Source organism: Triticum urartu, chromosome 4A (assembly GCF_056163025.1).
Source record: "Triticum urartu cultivar PI428250 chromosome 4A, HENAU_Tu73, whole genome shotgun sequence".
NCBI classification, from domain to species: Eukaryota; Viridiplantae; Streptophyta; class Magnoliopsida; order Poales; family Poaceae; genus Triticum; species Triticum urartu.
Window position 1 is genome coordinate 348,643,490 of NC_141876.1, and position 7,966 is coordinate 348,651,455.

General features: G+C 45.3%; 1 long non-coding RNA gene across 2 annotated transcripts; it reads left to right on the plus strand.

Moving 5' to 3' along the window:
• The first annotated feature begins 1,900 nt into the window (after positions 1 to 1,900).
• On the plus strand, positions 1,901 to 7,482 carry LOC147975821 (uncharacterized). 2 transcript variants are annotated; one of them, XR_015601084.1, is made up of 2 exons: positions 1,901 to 2,466; positions 2,556 to 7,482. It is a non-coding gene; the product is annotated as an uncharacterized LOC147975821 (long non-coding RNA). The 2 variants fall into 2 exon arrangements; XR_015601085.1 differs by having other exon boundaries at positions 2,775 to 7,482.
• The last annotated feature ends 484 nt before the right edge of the window (positions 7,483 to 7,966 follow it).

The window sequence follows — 7,966 nt, forward strand, 5'->3', positions numbered from 1 at the left end:
ATCTCGTTGCCGGCAAGTCACTTTACTCGTACCGTAATGCATGATCCCGTGATCAACCACTTGGTCACATTGAGCTCATTATGATGATGCATTACCGAGTGGGCCCAGAGATACCTCTCCGTCATATGGAGTGACAAATCCCAGTCTCGATTCGTGCCAACCCAACAGACACTTTCGGAGATACCCGTAGTGCACCTTTATAGTCACCCAGTTACGTTGTGACGTTTGGCACACCCAAAGCACTCCTACGGTATTCGGGAGTTGCACAATCTCATGGTCTAAGAAAATGATACTTGACATTTGGAAAGTTCTAGCAAACGAACTACACGATCTTTAAGCTATGCTTAGGATTGGGTCTTGTCCATCACATCATTCTCCTAATGATGTGATCCCGTTATCAATGACATCCAATGTCCATAGTCAGGAAACCATGACTATCTTTTGATCAACGAGCTAGTCAACTAGAGGCTCACTAGGGACGTGTTGTGGTCTATGTATTCACACATGTATTACGATTTCCGGATAACACAATTATAGCATGAACAATAGACAATTATCATGAACAAGGAAATATAATAATAACCATTTTATTATTGCCTCTAGGACATATTTCCAACAGATGGACCAATATTTTGGTTACTAGGGTCAATTTGGATTTTCAAATAGTGTTAGTATTCTTTTTATAATTGTTTTGGGATTATTTGCAACGCTACGAACATTTTTGTTTTGCATGTTTGAGAAGTTTGAATTTCGGACTTTTATTTTTAAATCTGAATTTGGATTGCGATTTGGATCAACCGAGAATTGGCAACAATAATGTGATGACATGGCATTATTAACTTGGGATTACTGTAGCTTAATTATCCGGGCATTACAGCTGGTGCCACATCGCCCTGACGCCGCCCCGAGGGCTCGCCATCGCCATGGACGCAGCCACCGGCCTCCCCTCTCTGTTCTGAGCTGTCCGACAGCTCTATCACGGACGCCTTCCTCCTCCTTGTACACGAGTTCGGGCCGGGACGGCCCCGCAGCACCGCCCCGACCCCTTCGACCACCTCGGAACGCCACCGCGCCGTCTGCCTCCTCTACTCCTCCGCCGGTGGGCTTCCTCCACTCCGACCGCCTGCTGCTCCTAAACCTCCCATCGAGCCGCCGTGTGCTCCTAGGTGAGCACCCCGTCCATCCCCTTTCCCTTCCGCTCCTCGACGTACGCCGTAGCCGTAGCTCGACGCCGCCCCTGCTCCGTCATCGCTCTGTGGCCGCGCCGCCCCCTGCCCCGCTGCTGCCTGCCGACCGCCCGCTGCCGCACGCACGCGCCCGTGCCGGCCGCTGCTGCCGCGCCGCCCTGCACCTACTGCAGCCCGCAGTTGCTCGCCGTCCTCTGTTGCGCCGTGGGCTCGCCACCGCCCGCTGCGGTGCCCTGCCGCAATGGCCGCGCCCGCAGCCGCACCATCACCGACGCCGCCGTCCACGGCTGCTGCCGTGCTGTGCTCCGCTCGCGCTCGCCCGCAAATGGTTTTGCTTGCTGCCGCGGCTGCCCTGCCTACGCCCTCCACGACCAACCACGCGCGCCACGGCTCTCCTCTGCATGTACTGCTACTAATTACTGTAGCTACCGCTAGTTTTGCGAATGTTATACTGACTAACCCCTTGACAACCCCTAAACTGCGGTTAAACAACTGTTAACTAGTCTAAGAAAAATATGAGTAAAAAGTATACTTGACAAACTCTATTTTATCCCATTGGACCAAATCACTGCAAACTCTAAGCTTCCGAGAAATAGGAAGATGTGGGCGCTCCAGGCTTTGATAGTGCGGTGGACCCCGCTCGTCATTGGGAGGATGCAGGGGAAGGCGTGCCGGTTTCAAACTTGTGTTCCCCGTGTCAATTGTGGGGGCCTTCCGTGGCTCGCTTCGCCTGCTCGCCAGGGGAGAAGAGGAGGCGGTTCCTTTTTTTTTTTTTGCGCCTAGAGAGGGGAGGTGGTTCCAAGGGTAGGGAAGCTATCGACGCATCCATCGCCTCCCCCAATCCAACACCTTGCTTAACCGCGCATGTTCCCCGACCCACTCTCGAGGCTCACCGGCGTCGCCACCGGCTGCAGACTGCTCCCAGCTTGCCCTCCCTCTCTCTGATCGCTTCTACCATCTTCGCATAAGTCCTGCAAGCTCTCTCCCTCTCTCTCTCTCTGTGGAACATCAGCTCGCTTCGGGGACGAGGGGAGGAGAACCTGTGCAGGCGAACGAGGTTCAATCTTCTAGCCCGGTTCTCATATGTGTTTGAGTCGAGGTGGAAGGACAATGATGTTATATGACGCTTTATTAACCTAGAACACCGACCCGTGTCCGTGTTACGGTGGCGTCTCTGTCTCCCATTCGCCTGCTCCTTCCGTCAGGTTCCAAGGTTTCTCTGTCCTTGATGGTCCGATAATTATTATTTTGCAGATCCTGACTAGGAGATCATCTAAAGGTACCACTGTCTTTTCCTTTTTCGTATTGCTGTTCTTCATTGCAACTCTGTTTTGCTTAGGAGTATTTTTTTTGTCTCTGGTCCAAAAGGGGCAAGTAGCAGAGTTCCAATCTTATGAGATGGAGCGGATGCATATCAAAGAGAAGATTGTCCAATCCAGATTTGCTTCCTTCGCTAACTGCAGATTTGTAAATCTTACCAATTAGTTGAAATTCACATGGATGTGCAGATTGATTTTATCAGGATGTTCGAATGCATTATTTCTTCAACTTTGTGGTTTAAAATTATTTTTCACATACATGATGTAGGCAACCTTGAATCTTGGAGCCTTAGCAAGGGCACATGCAAGTTACTGTTTCCAATGGTTACGAGCATCTCCTATTTGCAAGACGATGACAAGCATGTTTCTGAAGATGTGAATATCAGGGATCTAGATATGACAAGCTGCGAGGCAAATGGTCTTCAGCTTTACCGACCTCCACAAAGGCTGAACCATGTTTGCTAGAGATGGGAAATCGGACATTCTGAACTCTTTTTTATGCCCGGGGCATTCATGTAAGAAATATGTTTTGAAGTATGTAGCCTATATTTTTCTTTGATATTCGTAAATAACACCGAAGTTTTTTACTTGCACAAAGTGTTTATCCATGATAAGTGCTAACAATGATGGTAAGCTGCACTTGAAAACAGAAGCTTCACGGGTGGCACAAAGGGCAGCTGAAGCTTTACTTCAATCATGATTTTTTTCCTTCATGTTTTGGTCTGAAATTTTCATTCTGCATTTCCCTTTGTACGTATATACTGCCATGGAAATTTTGAAGTAAATACGATGTAGAAGCATAACTTAGATTGAACTATTGGGTAGTCTAACTGAATTGGTAGAGTTGTAGGACAAAGCATACTAGGTGTATTTCTATGGTATAAGCAGCTGAAGGTGAGCATACATGCTTCGACAGTTTTTTTGTACAGAAAAAGCTATTGGTGGGGGAGGGGGGGGGGGGCTTATTTGGCTTATACTCAAGTGCTTCTGTTGGGAGGAGGAAAACTTGTTTGGGTTATGCTCAAATGCTTCTGAAAACTGAAATTCTTCATACTTTTAGAATTTCAGTAATGCATATATAAGAGCACACACTTGATTAATTTTGTGTGGAGAGGACGCTTTACATTGTTTCTGATAGTGACTTTACTACTTTAAGGTGAAGTAAATGTTTGATTAAAGTGATACAACTTAAGAGCTTTGACTATTCTCAATTTCTCATTAAATCTATACTTTGATAATGTAATATTTTTTCATTTACTTCCAATACTTCATAATGATGCACAAAGAATATGGGTGACGACAAAGCTTTATACTGTTTATGCACAAACAAGTAGGGCGTCCGGTTAAGTGCTCCCTTCTGATTCATATTTATTCGCTAGCAGTTGGTGCAGCAGGGATATTTAGGATCCATTCTATTTCTGATCATTTTCAGTTAGGAGGCTATGAGATTATTGTAGGCCCCACTGTGTCATTAAATAGGTATTTTTCTTTCTTATCTTGCTCTATTTTCTGTTTTGTGCTTTAAATTGTTTCTATATGTCACCCACTTAATCTAAGGCTGTCCACGATCAATTGTTTTCTTTCAGTAGGATTTTGCTGTACTCCTGAAAATCCATGGGCAAATAGTACTATGTTCAGTTGAGAGAAGTAGTTCACGACACATGGAAATATTTATGGACGCTGAATTATAGTGTCATTGTCGCCATCGTCAATGCTAAGTCTATTTACACTTTGGATTATGGGCTGCTAATATCTTTTGGTTTTCTTATCTTTTTGTTCTGTGACTACTTTTCTGTAATGGCATGAACTCTTACTTTTGTTTCTAAAGATTAACCTGTCGTCATTGCTAACTTAGTGTTCCTATTTCAGCCATGTATTGTTGGGGATTCAGTGATTTCAGGCTACCAGTAATTTCTTCTATTTTTCAGGTTAAGCACAATGAATGGTTCCTACACATAACTGTTTTAGCTCTCCTTATTGAGCATAACAATTAGTCTCCAACTGCTCTCCAACAATCTTTTTAGCTCCTTGGTTAAGTACAGATAGGGGTGTAGGGCATCATTCCGCATAAGCCTCCAAAAGCACGGTGTTAATTCAAACTGAACTACATCACTAAAAAACTGCTATAACTAACCTGACCTGTTTTGCCTATGGAGCAGGACGGACCAGGTGCCGCTCTGCATCCCTAAGGACAAAGAATTGGTAGGTCCTTATTTCTATTGCTAATGACGAGATGATGCTACCATTAAGAAAGGTTGCTGCTTCATTTTCCTTTTAACTTTCTGAATGTTTTTGCAACCAACCATTCTTTTACATGTATTTAAGATGCGTTGCTAGATGCGAGTGGTATGTGCAAATATACAAGCTACTAATTTGTTCTACTATGGGCATGGCGTTATAATTAGCCATTTTCGTAGTTACTATAGTTTGTTTCTCTTACATTAAGCGAAAGGTATGTTTCATTGCCCCTGTCTCTGTCCCCGCCTTAATCACTATATAGAATGTAGCCATGTTTTAGACAGTTATCCGAGTTTATAATTTACTCGGTTACTGGAGGGATACTTGGATGTGTGGACTTGAAAAGGGACATTCAGAGACAAAAATGCAAATGTTTGAGTAGGCAATAACTATGATGTATTCAAGTATCCTCCGGATGAACAAAATTGAGTCATACGATGTCGGTTTCTTGACATCAATACCACGCCAGACTCCTGTGAGATCGATGCTGTTGTACATGTGCAACACATCATACAGTGTGGTGCCAACAAGATTAGCCCAAACTTTAATTGTTTTGATTTAAATTTCGGGACTAGCTAAGAGCAGGCCAGTGGAAAGATGATGGATAATTACCATTTTGGGACTAGCTAATGCTAACGTATTGCCCATGTATGTTCCCATATCCCATGTGTGTTCCCATATATACTTACCAAATGTTAAGTAGCAAACGGAATAGCACATGCGTTGTATGATTTTTTTTGTCCTGGCATTGTATTGAGCTTCGCACATCCAGCTGTCTCTCACACAAACAGCTACTCCCTCCGTTCGGAAATACTTACCATTTTAGAAAGATGATTGTAGGCCAGTGGAAAGATGATGGATAATTACCATTTTAGAAATGACTGTATCTAAAACTAAAACAAGTCTAGATAAAACCATTTTTAGGACAAGTATTTCTGAACGAAGAAAGTACCTCATAGCTTAAATGAAATACACAACGGACCAACTGACAATAATAACCCGTGTAAGAAAACGAGAGGCTTAACACACCATAGATTAAATCCTACAACAATCACAAAATGCTATCTTCTTTTAACAGAGACCAGAATTAACCCCTAGCATAGTGAGTTACGTGCTGTGTGTGTGGTGTGTGGTATGTGTGTGGCCGGCCCTTGTTAGTACTAGGTTTAGCTAGTAGATGCTAAGTTAGTCTAGTACTAGTAGATGACATGTAGACCCACATTAAATAAGTTAGGTTCAATTATTTTTTTAGGTAAATAGTCCATGACATACGGGTCACAGCTCTCCTTTTGACAAGTCAATTTGACTTGGTCAACTTGAATTAAAAGTAATTTAAAAAAATCTAGAATATTAGTAAAATTTTGAAAAATCATAGAAATTAAACTCTATATCGGATGAAAATAGATTTGTACATGAAAGTTGCTTAGAAAAGGTAGACGAATCTGAATATGTAGTCCATTCGTCTGCCACACGTCTCTAGCATAGTGAACCTGCAATCGCCCTCTTTCAGTTTGTCTGTCCGCCAAACGTCAGGAAAACATTTCCGGATGTTATCTCCCTTCACCGGTATCGTGTAGTGTGCCGCCCAGATAATTAAGCTATAGTAACCCTTTGATATTGATGCCAAGTCATCCTGATTACTGTTGCTAACCTCGCGTTAGTTTAGAACCAATCTAAATTCAACTTTAAATTAAAGTCAAACGATAAAAGTTTTCAAATTAAAATGTTCAGGTTGTGTCAAATAATTTATAAGTAATAATAGTGGAGACACCACATTTTTATAAAGTGTTTAAATGCTCTAAAATAAATAAAACAATGGCTATAACAATTTATTAAATACCTTTTATAAACTATAGAGTAAACAACTAATTTATTTAGTGCCAAATTATCTGTGGCAGTAGTATAATTAGTTATACTAATGTAGAAATTGTTTTATTTTTTTAATTAATTAAAAATAAATTAGAAAACTAATAAATGTAAAAAGAAAAAAAAGAAAAAAAAGGAGAAACCAACCCCCCGCCCTCAATTGGGCCTCAGCCCAGCAGGGCGCCATGCCACTAGGCTGGCCCAGCCGCGCCCCTGCATAATCCCCACCCCGCAACCCTAGCCCAATACCCTCGGTTGCCCCCACGATCCCCATCTCCCTTCCTCGCACTCCCAGCGTCACCCAACACCTCCAGCGCCAGGGCAGAGAGGCCCTGCCCCATCCCCATCCCCTGCCGTGCCGGAGCCCCACAATCGCTGCCGCGCCCGCGCTCGGGGATTCGCCGCCTATCGTCGTCCTCGCGCCACCGCCACGCAAAAGCTCTTGCCATTGCCGCACCTGCTTGGTCCTCCGCGCCCGTGCTGCGCCAAGCCGCCTCCTCGCCGGAGAGGGACGGATCCCGGAGGCCCCGTTGCGGATTCGACCCCCTCGTCGGAGACCCCTCGTCGACCGGCGCCCGCCTCCACCACCACTGCTGTGCCGACGCCTCGCCGTCTCGGTCGCATCCACCACGCCTCCGCCCCGCAGCTTCACCGTCGTCCCCGCACCGCACCTTCGCAAGCCTCTGCTCTGCGTCGCACCTGCCGGCCAGTCCGGCCGCCGGACCTCATCGGCAGGGTCCATCCGGCCTCCCCGAGCCCTCTGCAACGATGTGAGCATCCGGCTCCGCCTGGCCTCTCCCCTCTATTCTCCGTTCCCTCCAGTGCCGGTTGATGCTAGCTCCGCCGTGGTCGCCGCCTTCCGCCGCCCCTGGCGCTGTTTTGGCCGCTCCTAGCTCTAGACGAAGGCACAACTCGACGCAGCGCATCGCGCTTGTCCATTTGACGCCCAGGCTGGCCCTTTTGGTTGCCGGAGCCGCCGGCTCCGCGCGCGCCGCCGTCCTCTAAACTCACGCGCATGCACGTTCTAACACTGGGTTGACCCACTTACGTGTGGGCCCGCCCGGTTTAACCATTCCCTTAACCACCTAATTAGAACCTAATAAAACTATTTAGTTGAATAACTGAAAATAACATGTGGACCCATTTCATTTAAAAGCCCATTTAAAAATATCTAAGTCAATGACATGTGGCCCCCCACTTAATCTGTTAACTTAATTAAATTACTAACTTACACTGTCTCTATGACAGCTGGGTCCCACCAGTCAGTTTGACTAGTCAATGTTGACCTAGTTAGCTGCTGATTGGACTATTTTTTTTGACCCGGAATAGTAGGAAAGGCTCCTACTGTGTAAATAA